This window comes from Triturus cristatus, chromosome 5_2 (assembly GCF_964204655.1).
Source record: "Triturus cristatus chromosome 5_2, aTriCri1.1, whole genome shotgun sequence".
Classification (NCBI taxonomy): domain Eukaryota; kingdom Metazoa; phylum Chordata; class Amphibia; order Caudata; family Salamandridae; genus Triturus; species Triturus cristatus.
In genome coordinates, this window is record NC_140588.1 from 514421472 (window position 1) to 514448053 (window position 26582).

Here is a 26582-nt window from a genome sequence, read left to right on the forward strand (position 1 = left end):
TTTAGGTGTTACTCTTCTCGCCCAGCCTTTCCTTGGAGCCAGGGAGGGGGGGAAACGTTCACAAATTTGGGTCCTCGAGCTGAGCGATGTACCTTCGGCAGCTCAGTCAGCCATATCGGCTTTATCCGGAGTCATGAAAGAAGACGTCCATTTAGCAGTTACATAAAAATCTTCTGTCCTGCTAAAGAAATCATGCAATTCCCCGCAGCAGCAGCTGCTTTTTAGGTACCATGCCGCTATCTATACATCACCTTTGTAGACAAAGCGGAAATCAACACCTTAGTGCTAGGATATGAAGGGAAGCGATGGATTGACGAATTCAGCTATGGTTTAGTTCTGACTCCATTTGTAGGTGCTAGATCTTCCCATAATTACGATAGGAAGATCTGCAGGGGCATCGCTTATAAGGCTAGTAACTCCAGTCACGCCTCAGCTGAGCGGCATTGGGGCCAAGAGTCATTCGTGGTTAGTCTGCCCTGGGCTTCTGAGTAATGTTGCAACTTAATGCCGTATATTTACGGTTACAGAACAGGACCCATTAATTAGCCCACTAAAAGCTGGCTCGCAGGGGCGGGCACCTATAAACAGCGAAAGGAGGAAGGGGGGCTCTGGCAGCGACGGTAGCCTCCCCAGAGCTGTGGCGGAGTTACAGGGCGATCTGGATGCAGACGGGTACAGTAAGGGTACCTCTGCGACAGGCGGTACAGTAAGGGTACCCCTGTCCGGCACAGTAAGGGTGCCCGAGCCAAGGTCCAGGAGCCGAAGGGGGTTCTGGGAAGACCGCGACGGCGCCCCGTTAGTCCTTCGGGCGGTTGGGGGGCCTGACCAACCGGGGGTGTGCCACAACACGCTCCGCCCCTGTCGGAAGGGGCGGGAGTAGGAGACAGATCACGTGACCCAGTGGATGATCTGTAAATAATTATGTGCCACACTGCCGGGCATCGACCCACCGTGTGTGCTGGCTCACCAGGCGGGCGGAGCAGCAAGGGGCTGCCTGCCCTGGATCGCCCGTAAGATAACCCAATTTTATTATCATACTGTGTTGTATGAAATAAACATGCAGCAGTTCTTCACCCACAAATAAAGTGTCAGTGTAATCATTGGGTGACGTCTGTGTATGCGTGTTGACTGAAGCGGATGACGGTGTGGTCACTATACTTCTCAAGAGGTTCCAGCAATGCGTCCGCTTCTCAGGCAGGGAACCCTGTGTCCTGCGAACCGCAACAGCTCCGTTCTGCTTTGCCGCCCTCTGTGAACAGCTACATGTAGGGCAGCTACATGTCGGCGCGCGGCTCGGCAGCTGCAGGCTCCTCTCCCACTCCACCGTACTCTCAAATTCAGGAGGCAATGGCCTCGCACCACTGCCTCAAGGACCCATCGTGAGCCGGTCGACGCCTCACTCCCCCCCCCCCCTCCCCCCCCCAGGCCGGTGGCTACTGGCTCACACACTTCTTGCGGCGTTTACGGTGGTCTCGGGGGCTACCTGCCACTGTTCGGTCTCAATGCAAGCCCACCTTTGCCAGGCGAGGAGCCTGAAGGGAAACCTCAATGAAGTGTTGGAGAGCAGCGATGCGGTGCTAAGGTGGTGGTACGGATAGACAGAGTCAGGTCTCAACCATCTTGGACACGCCCCTAAATCGACTTTTAAACATACCAAGAACACTGATAGGATTTCCAATTTATGTGTGAAATTCGACAAAATAATTGTTAATTTCAAACAAGAACCTGAACATACCTTTGAGCACTGCACGTATTATATACCCCTTTGTGTCCACAACATTTGTGATAAGATACGGGAAAATGGAAAAAATGAAAGCAAAGCAGCAATTCAGAATCGTGTAGTTAAAAGATTTCATATACATTTACCTCTGCAGTGAGTGCGCTCTTGTTGCTTTGGGCACTCTTTGTTTGAAATAATTACACGGCAGCCCTGCCGTGAAGAGATGCACCGTCCCTCGATCACTGGGAGGCTGGAGTTGGAACTTTGCCAAACTCGTTTCAGCACTTCAGAGGAGAATAAATCAAACCAGCGTCAGCTTCATGGCCCACTGGAGGGTAACAATGGATTTAATAATCATGTGCACAGCGGAGCCCACTGGAGGGTTTAAACTGTAAGTGACTCCATTTTCGGACTACAAGTCCCAGCATGAAATTGACATACTGACGCACTGCGCAAAGCCCACTGGGGGTATTTAAATTCAACATGCTGTAACGGAAAATGTTTGGAGCCATCTGCTGTGTGTGTGCCAATCACCCATGATTAAGAGGCAGGAGAAGCCTTGAAACGCGTTGGGAAAGAGGACAATAATTATGCATGCTGATGCTCGTTTTTCAATTTGAAATAAACCTTTTGGTTACCTCTGCAGTGAGTGCGCTCTTGTTGCTTTGGGCACTCTTTGTTTGAAATAATTACACGGCAGCCCTGCCGTGAAGAGATGCACCGTCCCTCGATCACTGGGAGGCTGGAGTTGGAACTTTGCCAAACTCGTTTCAGCACTTCAGAGGAGAATAAATCAAACCAGCGTCAGCTTCATGGCCCACTGGAGGGTAACAATGGATTTAATAATCATGTGCACAGCGGAGCCCACTGGAGGGTTTAAACTGTAAGTGACTCCATTTTCGGACTACAAGTCCCAGCATGAAATTGACATACTGACGCACTGCGCAAAGCCCACTGGGGGTATTTAAATTCAACATGCTGTAACGGAAAATGTTTGGAGCCATCTGCTGTGTGTGTGCCAATCACCCATGATTAAGAGGCAGGAGAAGCCTTGAAACGCGTTGGGAAAGAGGACAATAATTATGCATGCTGATGCTCGTTTTTCAATTTGAAATAAACCTTTTGGTTACCTCTGCAGTGAGTGCGCTCTTGTTGCTTTGGGCACTCTTTGTTTGAAATAATTACACGGCAGCCCTGCCGTGAAGAGATGCACCGTCCCTCGATCACTGGGAGGCTGGAGTTGGAACTTTGCCAAACTCGTTTCAGCACTTCAGAGGAGAATAAATCAAACCAGCGTCAGCTTCATGGCCCACTGGAGGGTAACAATGGATTTAATAATCATGTGCACAGCGGAGCCCACTGGAGGGTTTAAACTGTAAGTGACTCCATTTTCGGACTACAAGTCCCAGCATGAAATTGACATACTGACGCACTGCGCAAAGCCCACTGGGGGTATTTAAATTCAACATGCTGTAACGGAAAATGTTTGGAGCCATCTGCTGTGTGTGTGCCAATCACCCATGATTAAGAGGCAGGAGAAGCCTTGAAACGCGTTGGGAAAGAGGACAATAATTATGCATGCTGATGCTCGTTTTTCAATTTGAAATAAACCTTTTGGTTACCTCTGCAGTGAGTGCGCTCTTGTTGCTTTGGGCACTCTTTGTTTGAAATAATTACACGGCAGCCCTGCCGTGAAGAGATGCACCGTCCCTCGATCACTGGGAGGCTGGAGTTGGAACTTTGCCAAACTCGTTTCAGCACTTCAGAGGAGAATAAATCAAACCAGCGTCAGCTTCATGGCCCACTGGAGGGTAACAATGGATTTAATAATCATGTGCACAGCGGAGCCCACTGGAGGGTTTAAACTGTAAGTGACTCCATTTTCGGACTACAAGTCCCAGCATGAAATTGACATACTGACGCACTGCGCAAAGCCCACTGGGGGTATTTAAATTCAACATGCTGTAACGGAAAATGTTTGGAGCCATCTGCTGTGTGTGTGCCAATCACCCATGATTAAGAGGCAGGAGAAGCCTTGAAACGCGTTGGGAAAGAGGACAATAATTATGCATGCTGATGCTCGTTTTTCAATTTGAAATAAACCTTTTGGTTACCTCTGCAGTGAGTGCGCTCTTGTTGCTTTGGGCACTCTTTGTTTGAAATAATTACACGGCAGCCCTGCCGTGAAGAGATGCACCGTCCCTCGATCACTGGGAGGCTGGAGTTGGAACTTTGCCAAACTCGTTTCAGCACTTCAGAGGAGAATAAATCAAACCAGCGTCAGCTTCATGGCCCACTGGAGGGTAACAATGGATTTAATAATCATGTGCACAGCGGAGCCCACTGGAGGGTTTAAACTGTAAGTGACTCCATTTTCGGACTACAAGTCCCAGCATGAAATTGACATACTGACGCACTGCGCAAAGCCCACTGGGGGTATTTAAATTCAACATGCTGTAACGGAAAATGTTTGGAGCCATCTGCTGTGTGTGTGCCAATCACCCATGATTAAGAGGCAGGAGAAGCCTTGAAACGCGTTGGGAAAGAGGACAATAATTATGCATGCTGATGCTCGTTTTTCAATTTGAAATAAACCTTTTGGTTACCTCTGCAGTGAGTGCGCTCTTGTTGCTTTGGGCACTCTTTGTTTGAAATAATTACACGGCAGCCCTGCCGTGAAGAGATGCACCGTCCCTCGATCACTGGGAGGCTGGAGTTGGAACTTTGCCAAACTCGTTTCAGCACTTCAGAGGAGAATAAATCAAACCAGCGTCAGCTTCATGGCCCACTGGAGGGTAACAATGGATTTAATAATCATGTGCACAGCGGAGCCCACTGGAGGGTTTAAACTGTAAGTGACTCCATTTTCGGACTACAAGTCCCAGCATGAAATTGACATACTGACGCACTGCGCAAAGCCCACTGGGGGTATTTAAATTCAACATGCTGTAACGGAAAATGTTTGGAGCCATCTGCTGTGTGTGTGCCAATCACCCATGATTAAGAGGCAGGAGAAGCCTTGAAACGCGTTGGGAAAGAGGACAATAATTATGCATGCTGATGCTCGTTTTTCAATTTGAAATAAACCTTTTGGTTACCTCTGCAGTGAGTGCGCTCTTGTTGCTTTGGGCACTCTTTGTTTGAAATAATTACACGGCAGCCCTGCCGTGAAGAGATGCACCGTCCCTCGATCACTGGGAGGCTGGAGTTGGAACTTTGCCAAACTCGTTTCAGCACTTCAGAGGAGAATAAATCAAACCAGCGTCAGCTTCATGGCCCACTGGAGGGTAACAATGGATTTAATAATCATGTGCACAGCGGAGCCCACTGGAGGGTTTAAACTGTAAGTGACTCCATTTTCGGACTACAAGTCCCAGCATGAAATTGACATACTGACGCACTGCGCAAAGCCCACTGGGGGTATTTAAATTCAACATGCTGTAACGGAAAATGTTTGGAGCCATCTGCTGTGTGTGTGCCAATCACCCATGATTAAGAGGCAGGAGAAGCCTTGAAACGCGTTGGGAAAGAGGACAATAATTATGCATGCTGATGCTCGTTTTTCAATTTGAAATAAACCTTTTGGTTACCTCTGCAGTGAGTGCGCTCTTGTTGCTTTGGGCACTCTTTGTTTGAAATAATTACACGGCAGCCCTGCCGTGAAGAGATGCACCGTCCCTCGATCACTGGGAGGCTGGAGTTGGAACTTTGCCAAACTCGTTTCAGCACTTCAGAGGAGAATAAATCAAACCAGCGTCAGCTTCATGGCCCACTGGAGGGTAACAATGGATTTAATAATCATGTGCACAGCGGAGCCCACTGGAGGGTTTAAACTGTAAGTGACTCCATTTTCGGACTACAAGTCCCAGCATGAAATTGACATACTGACGCACTGCGCAAAGCCCACTGGGGGTATTTAAATTCAACATGCTGTAACGGAAAATGTTTGGAGCCATCTGCTGTGTGTGTGCCAATCACCCATGATTAAGAGGCAGGAGAAGCCTTGAAACGCGTTGGGAAAGAGGACAATAATTATGCATGCTGATGCTCGTTTTTCAATTTGAAATAAACCTTTTGGTTACCTCTGCAGTGAGTGCGCTCTTGTTGCTTTGGGCACTCTTTGTTTGAAACATTTATATATATATATATATTCACTGAAAAAACCATAGGTTTCAGGGGCGTTATAGTTAGCTGGACTTTTCACTCGTACAAAACCATTGAAATCCCCCCGTTATAGTTAGTTCAGCTAACTATAACTCGCGCGCCCGCAATGCACTGCTGATGACGTCACATATTACATCACTCATGACATGGTCAGTGACATCACTCAGGACATCATTGATGACTCTCAAATGACATCACTGATGACATCATCCTTGTGATTGAGAGGCAGACCTCCTCTCCCCCTAATATAACCTTTGATACATACATTCAAAAATAGAAACTAAAATTTTCAAAACAATGGACATACCAATACCAGTTACAACAACCTATTCAGTAATTCTAAGATCCACATACACATCCACTCATTCACCAACAGTCCTATACAGTCACTCATACATGTACTCACTCATCATATGTACTCCTACACCTATACATCCTGTTACACAACGCCATCATCCATAGAGTTACTCACACACATAGTCACTCATGCTAATAAAGAATCAAACATCCATTTACTTGCATATACAGTTATACACATACCACCACACTTACTTCTCCAGAAACTTACACATACTTAGTCTTTTCAACAATCACTTATAGAAACACATACTTATTCATACAGGAACTCTTCCAATCTCTCACATATACTCACTTATATACACCAATAGTCACATATACTAGTTTAAAACGTATGTAGTTATAAAGACACTATTGAGACAGTCATTCACTCACTAACACACCCATGCACACACTCATCCACCCATACAGTCCTGCACACATGCTGTCTTCAACACATACAAACAGTGAGTCACTCATTCATGCACCTATGCACTACGTAATACCCCCCACCGAACCATGCAGACACTCATACTGATACTCAAAAAACCAACTAATAACCTATATAAACACTCATGTAGCTACTTACCAACCCATGCAGCCACTTATACACAAAGTGAGAGACTGATACAGATATTTACATATTTAAACATTACTCACTAAGCCATGTATTCACTAAGATACACTTAATCAGTCAGTTATACAATCAATTTTTCAAAAACGAATCATCCATTTAGACACTTATATACCCATTTACTCTTCCATCGACCTTGAGATATACATATATAAAACATATGTAATTTTCAGAAAAACACACATTCACTGGATGATGTCATCAGTGATGTCATCAGTGATGTCACTGACCATGTCATGAGTGATGTAATATGTGACGTCATTAGCAGTGCATTGCGGGCGCGCGAGTTATAGTTAGCTGAACTAACTCTAACGGGGGAATTTCAATGGTTTTGGACGAGTGAAAAGTCCAGCTAACTATAACGCCCCTGAAACCTATGGTTTTTTCAGTGAATATATATATATATATATATATATATATATATATTTAAACAATATAGTACATGCTTTGATACGTTTATTCCACAGAATGTGTGGCATGAAAGGCCATATTTCACAGGTAACCGTGAAATATGAGAAATATTTCACTGTGGTCTGTGAAATACAGAGTGCAGCATCTTAAGAATCAGACCTCAATCAATCAAGACATTTGTAAAGCGCGCTACTCACCCGGAGGGTCTCAAGGCGCTAGGGGGAGGGGGGTCCGCTACTGCTCGAACAGCCAGGTCTTGAGTTGCTTCCTGAAGGAGAGGTGGTCTTGGGTCAGGCGGAGGTGGATGGGGAGGGAGCTCCAAGTCTTGGCTGCCAGGTAGGAGAAGGATCTTCCTCCCATGGTGGCTCTTCGGATGCGTGGAACGGTGGCGAGGGCGTGGCTGGACGATCGTAGCTGGCGTGTGGGAGTGTAGAAGGTCAGACGGTTGTTGAGGTATCTGGGGCCCAGGTCGTGGAGGGCCTTGTGTGCGTGGGTGAGTAGTTGGAACGTGATTCTCTTGCTGACGGGGAGCCAGTGCAGGTCTCTCGGGTGACTGGAGATGTGGCTGTGTCGGGGGATGTCAAGGATGAGTCGTGCGGAGGCGTTCTGGATGCGTTGGAGTCTTTTCTGTAGTTTGGCTGTGGTTCCGGTGTAGAGGGTGTTTCCGTAGTCCAGTCGGCTGGTGACGAGAGCCTGGGTGACCGTCTTTCTGGTTTCGGTGGGGATCCATCGGAAGATCTTTCGGAGCATGTGTAGGATGTTGAAACATGATGATGAGACTGCGTTGACTTGTCTGGTCATCGAGAGGGAGTCCAGGATGAAGCCCAGGTTGCGTGCGTGGTCCGTAGGTTTGGGTGCGCTGCCCAGGGCGGGGGGCCACCAGGAGTCGTCCCAGGCGGAGGGTGATGATCCCAGGATGAGGACTTCTGTCTTGTCTGAGTTCAGTTTCAGGCGGCTGTTCATCATCCACTCGGCTACGTCTTTCATCCCTTCGTGTAGGTTGGTTCTTGGGGTGGCTGGGTCGTTGGTGAGGGAGAGGATCAGCTGAGTGTCGTCTGCGTAGGAGATGATGTTGAGGTTGTGTTGGCGTGCGATGACTGCGAGGGGGCTCATGTAGACGTTGAAGAGGGTGGGGCTGAGTGTTGATCCTTGCGGGACGCCGCAGATGACTTTGGTGGCCTCGGATCTGAACGGGGGGAGGCGGACTCTCTGGGTTCTTCCGGCGAGGAACGAGATGATCCAATCTAGTGCCTTCTCTTGTATTCCGATGTTGCTGAGGCGCTGCACTAGGGTGCGGTGGCAGACAGTATCGAACGCTGCGGAGAGGTCCAGGAGGATGAGGGCCGCTGTTTCCCCGTTGTCGAGCAGGGCTCGGATGTCATCAGTGGCTGCGATGAGGGCGGTCTCGGTGCTGTGGTTGGCTCGGAAGCCGGACTGCGAGTGGTCGAGGGATCCGTTTGTCTCGAGGAAGGCGGCAAGCTGTCTGTTGACGGTCTTCTCGATGACTTTGGCAGGAAAAGGCAGGAGCGAGATGGGGCGGTAGTTCTTGAGGTCGGAGGGGTCTGCTGATGGCTTCTTCAGGAGGGCGCTGAGCTCGGCGTGCTTCCAGCTCTCCGGGAAGGTGGCGGTGTTGAAGTAGCAGTTGATGATGTCCCTGAGTTGGGGTGCGATGACTGAGTCGGCCTTGTTGAAGACTTGGTGGGGGCATGGGTCGGTTGGTGATCCGGAGTGGATGGTGTTCATCGTGTGGATGGTGTCTTCGGTGCTGACCGGGGTCCAGGCGCGGAGGGTGGTGGTGGGGGTCGTTGGTTCGGTGGTTGGGTGCGTGGTCTGTGCGCCGAAGCTGTTGTGTATATCGGCGATCTTGCGGTGAAAGAATGAGGCGAGGGTGTCGCAGAGGTCTTGTGAGGGAGTGATGTCGTTGTTGCCGGCGCTGGGGTTGGAGAGCTCTTTGACGATGCTGAAGAGTTCCATGCTGTTGTATGCGTTGTTGTCTAGTCGTTCCTTGAATGCTGTCCTCTTGGTGGTGTGGATCAGCTGGTGGTGTTTGTGGGAGGCGTGCTTGAGGGTGGTCATGTTGTCTGTAGTCGGGTTTTTTCGCCAGGCTTTCTCGAGGGTACGGCAGTTCTTTTTGGAGTTTTTGAGGTCGTCGTTGAACCAGGAGGCTTTCTTGCTGCCGGGCCTGCTGGGGTGGTTTTTCAGAGGTGCGAGGTCGTCCGCGCAGTTGGTGATCCACTGTGTGAGGTTGTTGGCTGCTTGGTTGGGGTCTGTTGAGCTGGCGGGAGGGTTCTGGCTCAGTGATGTGGTGAGCTGGTCGGTGTGATCTTGTTGCGGGGAGCCTGTTGCGGGTGGTGGTGAGTCGTGGTTCTTCTGAAGCTGAAGTGGACGCAGCTGTGGTCTGTCCAGTGGAGTCCGGTGGCGTGGCTGAAAGAGATGTACTTGCTGGAGTAGAAGACTGGATCAAGCGTGTGTCCAGCGTAGTGGGTGGGGGAGTTCACCAGTTGCTTGAGTCCGAGGTTGGCGAGGTTGTCCAGCAGGGTGGTGGTGGTATTGTCGTTGTTGTTCTCCAGGTGGAAGTTGAGGTCCCCTAGGAGGATGTAGTCAGCGGAGGGGAGGGCGTGTGGGCTGATGAAGTCTGCGATGTCTTCGCTGAATTGAGTGCGGGGTCCTGGGGGTCTGTAGATGAGGGTGCCTCTGAGTGTGGTCTTTGGGTCGGTGTGTATCTGGAAGTGAAGGTGTTCGGCAGCTGTGAGGGTGTCGTCGGAGTTGGTCGTGATGCGGATGGTGTTCTTGTGGACTATGGCGAGGCCTCCTCTTGTCTGGCTGACGCGGTCCCTCCGGGTGATCTTGTATCCGTCCGGGATGGCGATGGCGATGGCGATGTCGGGTGCTGAGGAGGCGTTCATCCATGTTTCCGTGAGGAAGGCGACGTCTGGAGATGTGGTGTCGAGCAGGTTCCAGAGTTCCACGGCGTGTCTGTGGACGGAGCGGGTGTTGAGCAGGATGCACTTCAGGTGGTTGCTGCTGGTGCTTGGCTTGGCGGGCGCGGTACAGGGCCGGATGCAGGAGAACTTGCAGGAATGGCAGCTGAATGGTCCGTGGGTGCGTCTTGGGGTGGCTCTGCAGCAGCCGGGGATCCGGCCGGAGTTGAGTGCGATGAGAGTGGCGGCGTTGTAGGACTTGCGGGGGGGGGCTGGCATCTGCGGGGGCCCGGGGGTCTGGCGCTGGGCGCGGGCCAGGCGCGGACGGGCGCAGACGGGCATGCCTTAGGCGCGCCTTTGGCGCGCGGCCGCTATGCGGCCTCCATATGAGTGGGAGAGGGAGGGAGGAGCAGCTGGGAGGTGGGAGCGGGGAGGCCAATGGGTGACAAGGGGGCGGGGCCGCTGGGACGCAGCGGCGGGAAACGGGCGGCGAGGAAGGGGGTGCACAATCAAGGGTACAGAAAGCAAAAAAGTGGTACAGATAATCAGGGCACAAAAGGCAAAAGGACACAAACACTCACGACACAGAAGGCAAAAGGGAGACAGTCAGTCAGGGCACAGAAGGCAAAAGGGGCGATGAGAGGCACAGAGACAACAGGAATATCGCCAAGGCAGAGGCTAACACGAGCGGCAGCGATCGAAATGCAGGTCACACAGGGGGCTGCATGGCGGTGAGGGGAGCGACCTGCCTGGTGAACAGGGTCAAAGGTCTCTCTCTCTACCGCTGCGCGGCCTCCATATGAGTGGGAGAGGGAGGGAGGAGCAGCTGGGAGGTGGGAGCGGGGAGGCCAATGGGTGACAAGGGAGCGGGACCGCCGGGACGCAGCGGCGGGAAACGGGCGGCGAGGAAGGGGCACACAATCAAGGGTACAGAAAGCAAAAAAGTGGTACAGATAATCAGGGCACAAAAGGCAAAAGGACACAAACACTCAGGACACAGAAGGCAAAAGGGAGACAGTCAGTCAGGGCACAGAAGGCAAAAGGGGCGATGAGAGGCACAGAGATAACAGGAATATCGCCAAGGCAGAGGCTAACACGAGCGGCAGTGATCGAAATGCGGGTCACACAGGGGGCTGCGTGGCGGTGAGGGGAGCGACCTGCCTGGTGAACAGGGTCAATGACCTATTATGATTCGTAATGTACCCCAATATAGGCCTGGGTAGTCACCTAGCCTTTCACCTACATTTACCCTGCCATTATACTACATAACAATTTTGGTGCTGACCTTTTACCTAGTTAGGTGCTGCATAAATGTTGTGTGGTTTTCTCAGAAAACTAGCATCATTTATTATGCATGAGAATTATCAGAATCACAGCAGGATTGCCATCTTCTGCATAATAACTGTGTATAAGGTTCATCACTATTGTCATCCTCTGTCGACATGACACAGCAAAGTAGAACCCCTGAGGGTGCCTTTTGGGTATATAAACAGCATATCTTTGCTGGGGCGGGCAGAGGAGAAAGACTTCTATGCTGACACGAGACTCTGAGGTTCCTGCACGCAGCGGTCTGACATCCCTCGCGGGGTGTCCATCTCGAGACCAAGACAGTGTAGTTCATTCTCTCACATCAATTTAATGAAGTTGGTCTTATCCTAGGGGATCCTTGGCTATACACCTACATACATGCTAGGTACATTTAGGTACATCTAGTTAGGGTTAGCATCGTAGGAGTATGCATTATTACTATCATGTATTTATATGCCTGCATATATCCATTGTTCTGTCTCATGGTTGTTGCAGCACATGTATTTGATGCTAGAATGACGCTGGTTCAGTAAATTCTTATTGAAAATGTCCCTATTGTTTAATCTGTGTATCTCTCTGAGACAAAGGGAGCACGAGTGACTGAGCGAAAGGTACAGTACTGTTTCCACGATCCCTGAGGGGTCAGGGTTGTCATGTTCGATAGTTGCCAGAAACTATTCGCTCCTTGATAAGAGGGGTTCATAGTTGAACTGTGAGCTGGCTGATATACAGGTGAACATATCTGGTGGGGGTGTCGGGAATCAGTCTGAAACCCCAATCCCACAGTTTGTCTAAACGCCTGGATCCTATATAGATTTATAGGAACTACACGACAGACCTATACACTTACTTTCAAAAGTTTCAAATTATTTCGCACCCAATCTTAAGATTACAACCACTTTGCCATGTCCAGGAATCTTTTTTGAATGTGTTGATTGAAAGCCTGCCTGTTTAAATAAAAGTATTATTCTTCATAGCATCAACCAAACCGTATAGAGCAATCAAGTTTCCCAGGTTCAAAGCTTCAGTAGTTCATTCGGTCAGGATTTTGTTGAATTGCGTAATGTGCAGTCTTTTTAACTCTGTTATTAATCCGGTTATAAAATCAGGATTAAAATTCCCAGAAAGCACAGAAAAACACCCTGGACTGCATGGTCCAATCATAAGTGCACCACGAAAAGTTGAGAGCTGTCATAGTACCTTATAGCTGTTTAAGCAAGAAATTTAGCCAGCCCCTTTGTAAATTGCTGCCTAGTCTGGCTTCATAGACAATTACACAGCATTGAAATGTTAATTGTGTGTATATATATATATATATATATATAACTGCTATACCTCCAGTTCTATGAATAACCTCCTCTCAAGGGTTAAGTGCATTCATAAGGGAGGAACATAGCTTTCCAATGGCTACTGCCAGTAATGAAACGAAAGCAATGTGAGCCGTGGGTGTGTCCTCAGTTACCAATCAAAACCCACTGTAAGCACCACCTTCAGTGACATTCACTGTGTTATGGCTTTCAGCTTGCTAAGACTCTCGGGCCAGCTATAGCTCAGCGGTTCCTTCTCAATTTACATGATTTTCGTGTTCAATCCTTCAGGGTTCGCGTCCCGCGGGCGCTCTCTGGCCTTTTTTTCCTCCATTACTTGTCTGCTAAAGAAATATATATCTTTACTTGCTTGATGCACTTTATTCGATAAAATGTCAATTTCCTCTGTTTGTTTTATTTTAGAAATTATCACTATTGTTTCTACTGTTGGCAACGTGCTACTTCTGTTTTCCAGTGACTGTCGGGCTGGGGCGAGGGTTGAGCGGGAGGGCGGGCGGGGAGGAGCCCAAGCTCAGCCGCTTGTATCATGGAATAAAAAAACACGGCCATGCACTGCCCAACACTAGTGGAAACTACGCCTGTTGTGGCAGCAGCCATGTTGCACTATGATACCACTGGTGCGAGCGGCGGACGTGGCTCTGTCACTATGGGACTCCACACTTGTAGTGCAGGTCAAGGAGGCTGTCACAACGGGACTGATCTCTTAGACAGTCCATGACAGTTTTCCGTATTGCTCGTCACACTTTCCTGCCTCCGAGGCGCTTGCCTGTTCAGTTAATTTTCTTTCCTTTCTTTCTGCCCAGTCCGTCTGAAGGCTATACACTATGGATTACAGGACTCAATCCCATTAACAGGTGCAGTTTGCAGTGCTACGAAGCAGTCAGATTGACAGCAAGCGCTACGTACAAAACAAGCTATCCTTATTGTTTAAGAGTTGTCACGGTTTTACAATTGTTGATGTGGAAAGATGAACAGCCAAGGAAATCGAGAAGCTAGTCTAGTGTTTGTCCGAGTTTCATGTCCTGTGGTTGCTTTATGCAGAGCTCTCAGGTTTCCTAGGTCCGTGTGTGAGAATCCGATTCACGCCAGGTTTGTTTTTTTGCTCTGTATTCGGGGACTTGTAGTCCTTGTTTTATAATTGGACCAAAAGGACTGACCAAGTCCCAGAATTCAAACCAAAAAACCTGGACTGGATTTTCTACTCACGCATGGAACTGGAAAATGTGAGAGCTCTACTGATGACATGGAGATTTTTATTCTTAAAATGCGGTATGTGTGTGTGACAGTGGTTACCTGTACGTGGAGAACATACTAATGACTCCGTGGAGGCTGTTGGAATTTGGAGTAGCCTCCTAGAAAACGGTTTCACTTTCTTTTGCTTCCCCTTTAGGAAACACGTGCATAGAAGGTGCCTGGTCACACACTGCTTAAAATGCATGTTAGAATAAACAAGCATTGGCATAGCCAATAGGTCTCGCCTTTGGGACCTTATGTGTTTAATGCAAAAGCAACAGTTGATGGACAGAATGCAGAACAATGTCATACATTCACCCCAGTACAGAGATCTGGGCCTAAATCCATCGTTTGTTTTGCTCACCATGCCATTCCAGTTTGAACCCAGCCATATCAGAATCAGAAAAATCTTTATTTCGGTTCCTTTAAACCACAAAAGATGCAAACAATACATACAACACCTAATACAAATAGTGCATCAATACCATTTCAACTAATTGTGAATAAAAATGTAAAGGAAAGAGGCTTATAATGGCCTATCGCCCTTGGTTAAGAATATAAATACAATTTTAACTATGTTAAAAAGGCATCAAGAATTTAAAAATGAGGATATCACGCATTAGCAAACCCTATTACATCGTCCATTTGATTGTTCTTCCATATGTAAGATAAAAGAGAAGAAAACACAATTCAATAGCAATTCCTAACTCAGCGGCGTAGCTGGGGGGGGGCGCATTGGGGGCGGTCCGCCCCAGGCGGCACTGTTTTTAGGGCGGCGGCGGCCGCGCGGCACTGGCCCGTTGCGGCGGCTGTTATAATTTATTTGGGGACACTGAAAGTCAGTGTACCCAAATAAATGATAAAGGCCGCCGCAATGGGCCAGTGTCGCGCGGCCGCCGTTTGAAGTACAAGCACTGCTCACGTGCTTGCAAAAAAGCAACAAATTGCCGCCAGCAGCACAAGCACCACGTTGGGCGCGCGGTGGAACAAGCTCCAGCGCGTGCACCGTGACGTCGAGCAGCCCACTACTTCCGGTGCAGCCAGGGAGAGCGCGTGCAGGGGTTGGGATGGATTCCTGCACCCCACCACACCATTCCCCGATAACGTGGATGAATCAGCTATGGTGCCTGACACCCCTGGATGGGACCCGTTTACGAATATAAAGTGTACGTTAAAGGTAGGAGAGCACAGTGGGTCTGAATGGGCAGTTTTTCAAACCGGAGTGTAGTGCAAGCCCGGTTTTAGGGGGTGGGCCTTGGCAATGAATCTGCAACCGATGTACAACAATAATACAAAATGTTCAGATAACTGGTGATTTATGATCTTGCTGGAGAGCAATCATTTATTTGTCTGTTGCTAGTTTTTAAATGCAGATAAACTGTATTTTATGGGGGTAGCTCGGTGGGTTACTGCCTTTGTCACAGAGATCCTTGTGTTACTTGCCGTTCAAAAGTTACAATCCTAAAATAGGACAGTGACCTCAGAACAGTCATCAAAGAGCTGCATACAAATTTCACCTTTTTTTGTGTTGTGATATAGTTAGAACTTCTCCAGTCTTTCATTATTCTGATGTCGCTAAAAAGAGTTTGTTTGGGAAGTCATACATTTTTATCAGTAAAGCCAACCTCCAACCACTGGAGTACTCTTTAAATCCTGAGTTTGTGCTTCTCCAGACCAAAGCCTTGTAAAATATATTGCCCACCAGTATGGATGACATGTGACTCCTACACGTGTAATCCTCATTGGCCTATGTGACATTCCCCGTAGACTGATTTATTGTCTCTGTGTAATGTGTGTGTTATGTAAAGTACTGTGACACCCTACACTGATATGAGTAGCGCAATACAACAAATGGAATGCATATGAGAGAGGGGCAACAGAGATGAGGGGCCCTGGTTAAAGGTGGCAGTGAGGGAATACGAGGAGCTGGTCATGGGGTAGGGCAACTACCGAGAGATGAGGGGTACTAGTGGAGGGTGGCAGTGAGGGAAGCCAAGGAGGAGGTCATGGGGAGGGGGGGAACTACAGAGAGATGAGCGGCACTAGTGTCGGGTGGCAGTGAGGTAAGCGAGGAGGAGGTCATGGGGTAGGGGGGCTACGGAGCGATGAGGGGCACTGGTGGAGGGTGGCAGTGATGGAGTCTGAGGAGGAGGTCATGAGGGGGAGGGGCTGCGGAGAGATGATGGAAAATGTTGGAGGGTGGTAGTAAAGGTATCTACGGAGAAAGAGGTCATTGTTAGGGCCCCAAAAAAAGACTTTTGCACCAGCACTAAATCCAACCCTGTCATGGCCTTTCTGTTTTCTTATATTTAATTAACAGTCGGGTGATTAGGAAAACTGTGAAGCATACTTTAAAGTGCATGCTAATTACATTTACTGCTATATTCAATGCTTCAAGTTTGAAGGTGATTTTACTAATGTTTTTTTACCAGGAATAATGAAAATGCAACTGGATGGTGGCTCATATGGGGCTGGGGCCCAAGGTCAGCTGTGAGATAAGATGCACTGAAGAGGGGTGGTAGAAAAGTGAATAATCAAGCCTGTAAGGGAGCACGTTGCAGAGTCTGGGGTCAGGTGGAGATAGTAATGAAGAGGGATTCTTCCTGAAGGCTTGCACGGGGGGAGCCTGAGTAGTGTCACTTGCCTGATACTCCCACCTTAGAAATCTCCTCTTACCATCAAAGGGACATTACATGGAGAAAAAAACACTTTTTGAGAGTAATAACATTTAGAAAGAGATTTGGAAAAGAGTGTGTTTTACTGGGCCTTGGTAGACTAAGAAGAGATAAAGGAGGGCTGGAAGCAGGCCTGGCTAGACATACAAGTGACAAATCGGGCATGTAGTGGCCCACCCGAATGCACCCTTGGTCCACCCAAATAAAAGTTCCTGGAGCCGGGCCTGGTGTGGTGTGTGTGAGTTTTGGTGATATAATGTGAGGGTAGAAGGAGTAATTTAAAAGGTTGGATAGTTTAAATATAGGACGGGTTAATATAAGGCAGAGGTAGTAGGAGTATGAAGTAGTTTGGGTGTTGAAGGGGTAATTATGTTTGTGTGTATTTACTGATCTAGCACGTTCTAAATTCAGTACACTTGTGAGCAGATTTACCAAGATTCACACTATGCAACTATGTGCAATAGTCTCCCTTGCACAACCAAAATTAGCATTGCATTGTATTTACTGCGCATTGTGCCACAATGATGGCATCAGCCACACACATGCAAATGACTGTTATTTGTGACAAATATGATTTTTAATTTATGCAAAGACAGAGAAACAATACTTTGTATGAGTTTTGTGTTTTGAATAAAACCCTTGAATGCAATTATTTTGTGCAGACAGCCTCCTAAGGGTAAATTGGGCATTGTGTGTAATTTTAGCAAATATCACACCTAATATGCTTTGAAATATTTTGGCATTTCCCATTGTCTGTTTGTACTGGGCTACACTAGTTTGTATGGCTTTAGTTCAGTTGATCTGGCTTTGCTTGGAGTTCTAGGCCTGTTGGTGTGGTTCCTACCCCATTACACCCACTTTGCAAGAATTCTAAGGGGTTTTGTGCTACGCGACTAGAATTAGATTACTCAACATTATGTTGTTACATATATATTATAATTTATGGAATAATAACATGTAAGAGGAGAGAGGGTGAATTTCAGTATCAGTAAATAAGACCAGTTCTAGAAATCCTTGGTATAGTGAAAGGGAAGGGGCATGGGGTATTGAGGCTGACATTGTGACATCGAAGATTTGCTCAGGTAAAATGGGTCATGCTGAGTGCGCAGGGTAAGTTGATACTGAGAGACGGAGTATAGGAGTAGTAGGTAGGAAGTGGGGACAGTTTGAAAGTTGGAAGTATTTAGAGGTCAGGAGGGATGTGACAAAATATAGGGTAGCTTCGGTGCTGGGGAGGAAGTTGGAAGGGAATAGTTTACAACTGGAGGTAGTTTCAGCATTGGAGGGGTAGTTTGAAGGTGGAGTTCGCATGAAAGTAGGGGTAGTTTGTTTGAAGGGTTGACTTTGTTCTAGAAGGTAGTAAGTGGAGATACTCTGACTGTAGGCAGAGTTCTTTGACAATAGGAAGTAGTTTGAGTGGAGAGGTAGTCTAAAAGAATGGGGTAGCGAGAAGATGGGGTTGTTTTGGTCTTGGAGAGGTTGTTTTGGTGCAGTTTGGGTGAAGGGGGTTAGGTTGAAAGGGGGGGATCATTTGAGCATAGAAGTGCTAGATTGAAGGTAGAAGAGGACAGTGTGAGGGAAGATTGGGATATCTGATGGTTGGGATAGTTTAAGGGGCAGTATCGGGTAAAAGTGCATTAGCCCTGGCTGTGTATTAGTGCCATTTAAAATTAGTTTTAGCCACACTGCAAAGCATCTGCACTGCTGTACAGCATGGCTACAATGCATTGCCAAAGCAATAGCTCTCATAAGCAAGACCTTTTGGCTTTGCAGTGCTTGTTTTTGATTACAGCGTCAGCTCAGCAAAGTAAGTCTGTGCTGAAGTGGACATTTACAGCTGAAGAGTGAATGTGGCAAGCAACACCTGGGTGTTCTTAGTAACACACACAAAATGTGCGCGGGGCGATATGAATGTGCAGAGACCTTGGCATTACTCACGTGCTAACCAGAGATGTTTGTGAGGACAGGCACATACCATGATATCAGGACTCACATTCAATTACTTTGCTTTCTAAAATTTCAGGAATATTGAAACGAGGCACCTTGGGTGCAATTCATTTTAATATTACATTGGGAAACTAAACTGTTATTAGTATACATTGCCACGGTTCCTTCTGCAGATTCCGTGGGTTGTCCAATCCTAGTATACCCTTTTCCCCCCCATGAAAATATTTCTATAGATTTTTACATCTTTTTGCGGGCATGGGGCTGTCTGTAGTGACAGGTGCAGGGCCACATTCTACTGCATTCTGTGGCCTGACACTCCAGCTTATTGAAATGCTTTCGGAGCACTGACAGTCTTTAAAAAACACACATTACTATACTGTAGTGACCGTAGGCGACACTGAGTTGGTGTTGAATGCTCTCTGTTTGGTGGGAGGGAGGAGTAGAATGGTTACACTGCTCTCTCCTGGGATGGGTGGGGTCAGGGCGTGTAGTTCTTCTGCGGCTGGGGCAGTGGATGGCTCCACTGCTCTCTCCTGGGAGGGGCACGTGGGATGGAGTCTACTGAGCTCTCATGGGGGGCTTGGGTGGAGTGAGAAGGCTTCCACTGCAGGGCTGGTACTGCCCGAACTGCAGAACTCAAGTTAGTCTAGTGATCAGGTGCATTGGACTCACCTGTAGTATCTTGAAGGTCCTGCCAGGGGAATCGTGGTCAAACCCAGTTTGGTGGACCGGTCTGCAGACATTGCTGAGGTCACGGACGGGGTAGATAGGGGAGAGGGGACAAGGGTCCTGCACAAGTTGTGATGTTATGAGTGAGATGTCACAAGCAGAGTAGGTAGAACTGATGTAAGTTTTGGGTTTCCTTCTGCTCTTCCTTCAGCGGCGTAGCTAGGTGGGGTCCGTCCGTCCCAGATGGCAATATTTTGGGGACAGGGGCTGTCTAGCCCTGGACCGTGTCATGTATGTGCATGTAACTTTCATGATCGAGGTAACTATTAGCGGCGATACTACGTGTGTCTCGGACCTCTTTCAGGTGCTCGCCGTCCTTTTTCTCCAGCATCCCCCCAGGGGGGGGCGGCAATCTGAAGGATAGCCCCGGGCGCCACAAGCTCTAGCTACGCCTCTGTCCTAACTAATACATTATAACAATAAAACTCCCTTATTCCCTTCAACATACACAGAGTAAATTCATCAGTAATTTCCCTAGAGTACTTGGTCAGGTTCACTATAACTTCAGTAATGCTTTGGCCCTTACGAACCTTACAGCTAGTAAAAATTTATTTATACTAAAAACAATTGCTTGAGCTGTATCAGTCTTTAATATTCTTTCTGCTTCTTTACTGGATCTTGTTCCTAGGTTTTTACAAATGGGTATAATCCATTTTTTCCTAGGCTTAACATATGCAGGACAAAAGAGTAAAACGTGCAGATCATTTTCTTTAACTTTATCTGGGCATAAAATACACAAAACATTATCAGTTCCATCGTAATTAACGGCCCAACGTGATGTAATTGCATTTATGTTCAATATACCATATCTAAATTTCATGTATAAAGTTTTTGCAAGTTAAGGACACATTTCATCAAGAAAAGGCTCAACATTTGCTATGTCCTTGAACAAAAGAAATCTAGTCGTTAGCGGTCTGTTAAATGAGCCGTATAACACACTGCTTTGGATATGTACCCAGAAAGTAGATTTTAGCAATTTCTTAGAACCCGAAGACAGTGAAGGTTGGACCTGTCCCAAAACTGGGACAGGTCCAACCTTCTAAACCATAAAAAAAATGTCTAAACCACAAAATACATCTATTCTGATCCAACTCCATAACCTCCTCTAAACCAACCTTGTAATGTATTAGTTCTGGAGTTGACCATAACCTTACCCAAAATGTAAGGGGTCTTAAAAGTGCATAGTGGTCAGTTCGTTTTACATTCAAGTCCAGGATAATTGGAGTTAATGGTGCTCGTACAGGGAGACTTAGGAGCATTATACAAAATGTATTTTCCCTCACCTCAAAAATCTTTTTACAGTGGGGCCCCCATATTTAAGCCCCGTGCAATGCTGCTGATTGTGCTTTGTATTTAAACACCTCCAGGGCTGGAGAGACTGCCTTAGAAAAACTATTCCTATGCTTTTTCATTATGGGTAGAGAATTTTGGAGCAAAGCTATCTTACTTTTTTCCATTTGTAACTTCCATGACAGCTTTGTATCCAGGGATAACCCAAATAGCTAAAACTCTGCACATATTCCAACTTTTGGCCATTCAAAACTATGTTTTTCCTAAAGGTTTTATGGGGATTTATGTCCATGTATTTGGTTTTACTGGAGTTAATTTGTAAACCTTTCGTGTTGCAATAGGTGTAAAAGAAGTCTATTAGGCTTTGCAATCCTTTTGGTGTCTGTGATATTAGTATGATGTCGTCAGCGAATAAGAGCGCTGGCACCAACTCCCCCCCCCCTAGTTTTGGTGCATCATTCATGCAACCATTAAAAAAATTGGGGATATCGTTTACGTACAGTGAAAATAGTGTAGGTGCCAGTACGCATCCTTGGCGTACACCCCTTCTTATAGGGATTGCTTCTGTAAGTTCGCCCCTCGGACCCCACCTTACTTTTGCGTAACTGTCTTCGTGTAGCCTTCTTATCTGCTCAAGTAAGTCGCCAGGCACCCCTTGGCGTCTCAGTGTATCCCATAATAAAGCACGTGGAATAAGGTCAAACGCTGCCTTTAAGTCTACAAAGGCAACGTAAAGATATCCTTTTCTTAATTTTACATATTTCCAACACAAGCACATGAACCTAAAAACCTGGTCCGTTGTGCTAAGTTTTGTTCTAAAACCTGCCTGGAATTTAGTAAGGACGTTGTTTTCCTCGATCCAAATATTTAATTGATTTAAAATATGCCTAGCAAACATTTTCTGTAAAATATCTATTAAACTGATTGGGTGATAGTTTGCTGGGTCGTAACGGTTCCCTTTTTAATTTTTTTTAATCATTTCGGCCCCTTTCCAGGTTTCCGGGATTGAAGCACCCAAAGCTATGGCGTTGCATAAATGATTAATATATGGTCCCCAGACACTGATATCATGCTTTAGTAGATCACCCGGAATTTTGTCAGGTCCGGGGGCTTTCCCTGGTTTAACCGCACTAATTGCCAGTATTGTTTCATCTAAAGTAAAAACTAGTTTAAAATCATTTGTATTAGCTACCAACCCATCATTAGGTTGAGAAATCCTATTTCCTGATACTGCATACAAACTCGTAAAATGGTCGACCCATGTATCTGCATCAAGATATGTGTCTTTAGTATCCTTCCCCATCTTGTCTCCTTTGGCTACAAGCCTCCAAAAGCCCAATTGGTCCTTGGTCTTTGCTGCATTGAGTAAATCAGTCCAAATATCATCGTCCCAATTTTTTTTGCGTTTTCTTATATTTGATCCTGGTCTCCTTGATACTAATTGTATTTCCATTTTTTATTGCAGTTATCAATTCAGTCTTTACATCGCGGCAACCCTTGTCATACCATAAATTTACCTCTTTGTAGTGGCTTTTATTTCCTCCTTTCTTTTTCCTTGGAATATTGGTCACAATCGGTATCAGTGCTACCAAAAGATCTTTGTGCAACTCCAGAAAACGATCCTTCTCTATTGTTGAGTCTATGTGAGATTCGCAAGTGTCTGCAAATATATTATAAATATTTGCCAGAGCCTCGGTATTCCCCAAAATATATGGCCACTTCAAAGAGCGATGGTTGTTACGTACTAGGAGATCATCAGAGATAATCTTACAATCCTCGATGCTTCGAGGAAAAAAATGAAGAAGCTGGTTAGATAATGACAGTTGGAGAGGGCGATGATCGCTCTCTATTCTTGGATCGATTTTTATGTCAATTGCATAAGACCTAAGTTCCAATGATACCAGTATGTAATCAATATTACTCCGTGAATTACCGCTACAGAATGTGTGCGCTTTTGGCTTGTCCGAAGGTAGACGCCCATTACAGGCTCTTAGCCCGTGCCCAACAACTAATTTCATAATTTGCACTACTGCCACGGTGCATGGCACCGCGCTTGAACTTTCTAGCACTGGAATATTGTTAGCCGTATCTTCATCCTCAAAAATGTTACCGAGCCCTGTCACAGGCTCAAAGTTACAATTTAAGTCCCCGCCTATTAGTACACTTGCCTTTGTCTCTAGAAAGATTAAAATGGAATCCAAGTGTTCTATAATCAATGATTCCTTAGAGGCTAGGCTGGGTCTATTATAAAGGTTAAATAGATATAGTACTCTTCCATCCTTAGTAGTAATTTTTACACCAACAATATCTTGAGATGTTGTACTCAGTTGGGTTATTTCAATTGCTAAAGTTACCCTTATCCATATCACAAGGCCCCCAGATGGCCTCCCTCTTGCCAATGAAATTGCGTTCACGCTAAAGGTCTTATAACCAACTCCGTGAGGGGTTTCTAGGCCCAAAGTCTCTTGTAAGAGACAGATGTCGCTCTGTTCGATGTATTCATGCCAATCTGTGACTCTAAGATTCCGATTGAGCCCTGCTACGTTCCAAGAAATAAAACATAGCTTTGATGATTAATCAGTTATACCAGCAAATTGGGACTCACCTATCATTTTATTATTGATGCTACTAGTATCACTGATACTTATAGCATCATCTAAGCGGTCCAATGTAATGGACAGGGGGATAGGTGTAATTCCCCCACCTTCCTGCTCGTTATACTCTTGTGATCCTCCTTCTTGTAAACCTTCCTCATGTATCCGGTTTTGATAAACCCCTGGTCCCTTTTTCCTACTAGTAATGTTCTGGTTCACAATTACCTTTCCCTTCCTTACATCATATGATTTCCTCCCATAGAGTTCTATCGTTTGTTGTCAATCTACAGCTTCTAAAGATGATTACTCCTGATATCTATTCCGGGTTGAAAGAGGGCCGTCAGAATCACTTCCAGGCCTCCCAGATTGTGATCTGTAAAAGTATCCCAGAGGTAGGGCATGGATACAAGTATTCTGGAGGGGCATCTCCTCCTGAACTACCAACAAACTGTTGACCATATGCGGCCGTCTAAAGTTTATGACTATACAATCCCCTTTTATATTCTTTGAGGAATTGCCTACCCACCCTACCCTGTGAACCATCAAAATGTCGTTCATATTTTGTGGCTTAAATTTTTTTAACTTGGTTAGCCAATCAACAGTTTTGTTTTTAAGATTAAGCCATGACTCTTTCTGTTCTCTTTTAAGGGTAGGGAACCCGGCTAGAACCAAAACATACGGACATGCAGCTGGGGGTAAGCATAAGATATCTGTGTTGGGAATAAGATCAGTTCCTTTAGAGCTGTGCGTTACCTCTGGCACTCTAATCATTTCCAGGGGATCTATGGCCGCCTGAACGTGCAGTCTGACACTGTGACCTTCGTCACTAGCATACACTGCCTCTGTCCTGCCCTTTATGTTTCCACCCCAATTCAACTCTTCAATCAAGGGTATTTCCACGGTTTGCCCACTGCATGCACCCTTCGTTCTGTAATGAGTGTGCGTAGTTGGAACTTTCGCATTAGTTTTTTGCTGTACCCCTTCCTTGAGTGTTACTTTGAAATCCTCACTTAGTGTATTTAATTGTTCTATGGCCAAATTTAACTGCTCTAATTTTACTTCCATGACACTAAATTTTATATCCATGCGTTCGTCAATCTGGGATAACATTCGGCCAAATGAAGCCTCAAAGACTGATAAAACAGTTTGTTCTACCTGGTCAACACCCCCACCAGATAAAACAGAAAATGAAGTAGAGTCAGACTCGGTTTGGGTACTGACTGTATTACATGTAGTTCCCTCTTGTTCATGTGAATAGGTAGTTTCGTTGGGCAAGGTAACTAACCCTCCTATTTTTTTTTCTTTAGAGGAAGATTTCTTGGAACCGCTTTTGCTATTCTTTTGTGGCTGTTTAGCTTTCACTTTTGAAACTCCTACTTGCCTCGAAGTACGTAGTCTCGAACTTATTCCTAGCTTACTTGAGTCAGCTGAATTAAATATCATAGGAGAACCCAAGGTAGGTGATACGACAAACCATTGGCTTGTTAGGGGCAGTTGGTGTTGGAGTAGTTATATTTAGTTGCAACCTATCAATGGGATTTGGTGAACAAACTTGTCTATAAGTGGGTAGCCTAGCCGGATCGAGTGACAACCGTCTCTCTGCCAACTCGATTTCATGTGTTAAAAGTGATTCTGCTCTGATAATGAAAGCATCAAGGGTGCCAGCAGCACCGTTTCGCGTTCTCATTTTTCCGTGCTTCCTTTCACTTACTTCAGTGTATATAATCACAAGAAACAAACGTAGATACGATTACAATTAGTGACAGCAATTAACAATATAGTTTTTTGTTGAGCCTCGGCTACAACAAGTGCTTACCGCTATGCTACAATTTAAACCAGTTCTTAAGGTGTTGGCCCAGACCAATCACAGTCAGTCGCGGACAGGTGCAGACTGGGGTCGAAGCAGCGCTTTATAGCGCCATGAACAAGCCTCCCCCAGCGGCAGGTGTTGTCAATGCGGGCGCTGCGGTGTACCCTGGGACTGGGAGTTCCACCAGGGATTATCAGCAATAACCTGGACCCAAAGTTCACTCCAAAAGCAACGGGGGCGTGCAGATCAGCCCGGAGCCCAACGGTTAAGAATGGATGCTGGCGAAAACACAAAATGCTGAAAAAAGACTACTAATCACAAATCCAATGTGAGGTAAAAGAAGAATAAGCGAGAGCCACTAAGTCAGTTACCATCCACGTATACAAGTTGCAGTCCTGAAAAGTTCCCTCACTGCTTCACGCGATGCAGTCCACGCAGCTGGAAAGATTGGCTCCCTGGCACACTTCCTCATACGTCACCGTTGACTACCTGTAGGAGGAGACGCGAAGCGACGCACCATACAGGCCGGTTGGTTCTCATCAACACTGGCTCCATTTACGTTGACATCGCTAGTGTTCATGGGGCCTCCAGCTGTCCCAGGCCCGGACACCAGAGAATTAAGAGAGGCACGCTCAGCTTTGTCTGACAGTCTGCGCCCATCCGCCAACAAGGAAAAAAATTAACGCAGGGACTGTGTTCCTCCCAGCCCCAGATAAGGATCCTTAGTGTGGAGTTCCCCTTGCTATTTATGGGCTCCGGGAGCAGCCGTTGGCAGGTGGTGGTGTCCCTTTTGAGTATCTATTGCGCACACACGCTCTGATGCGCCTAAGACCAGGGGAACCCCCCAACTCCGGGTGAAAACCCTTGATGCGGTTATTTTATAGTATTGGCTTGATTGTCCTGGGATGTGAGCACGAGAATTCTGTCGGGTCCGCAATTAGTCAGGCGCAGTCCCCGGTGGCCCTTCTCTTCGGCGGTTACGGCCCACACAGTCTGGTTGGTCCACCACCCGCCCGGTACCGCAATGTCTAGCGTGACTTAGCGCCCAACACTAAGTGTTACCTGGAGTGGGGCAAGGCAGGCACCGACGTTGAGCTCCTCCCATATGCAAATCAGTCTTGACCCTGTGCCTCATTGGAACAGTCCAGCCCGAACTGGCAAGCCAAGTCCTCCCTGGACTGTAAACAAGCACCCTAGTACCGGTTTCGGGGTTTCACCCCTCTTCAGCCAGGATAGCTTGATTCCAGTGGCATGGTGAGCACGGGACCCACGTCTCACTGTGCCACTGGAATCAAGCTATCCTGGCTGAAGAGGGGTGAAACCCCAAAACCGGTCCTAGGATGCTTGTTTCCGGTCCAGGGAGGACCTGGCTTGGCAGTTCGGGCTGGACTGTTCCCATGAGGCACAGGATCAAGACTGATTTGCATATGGCCAGGTCTAAACTGGGGTGGCATGGTGAGCAAAAGAATGATGGATTTAACC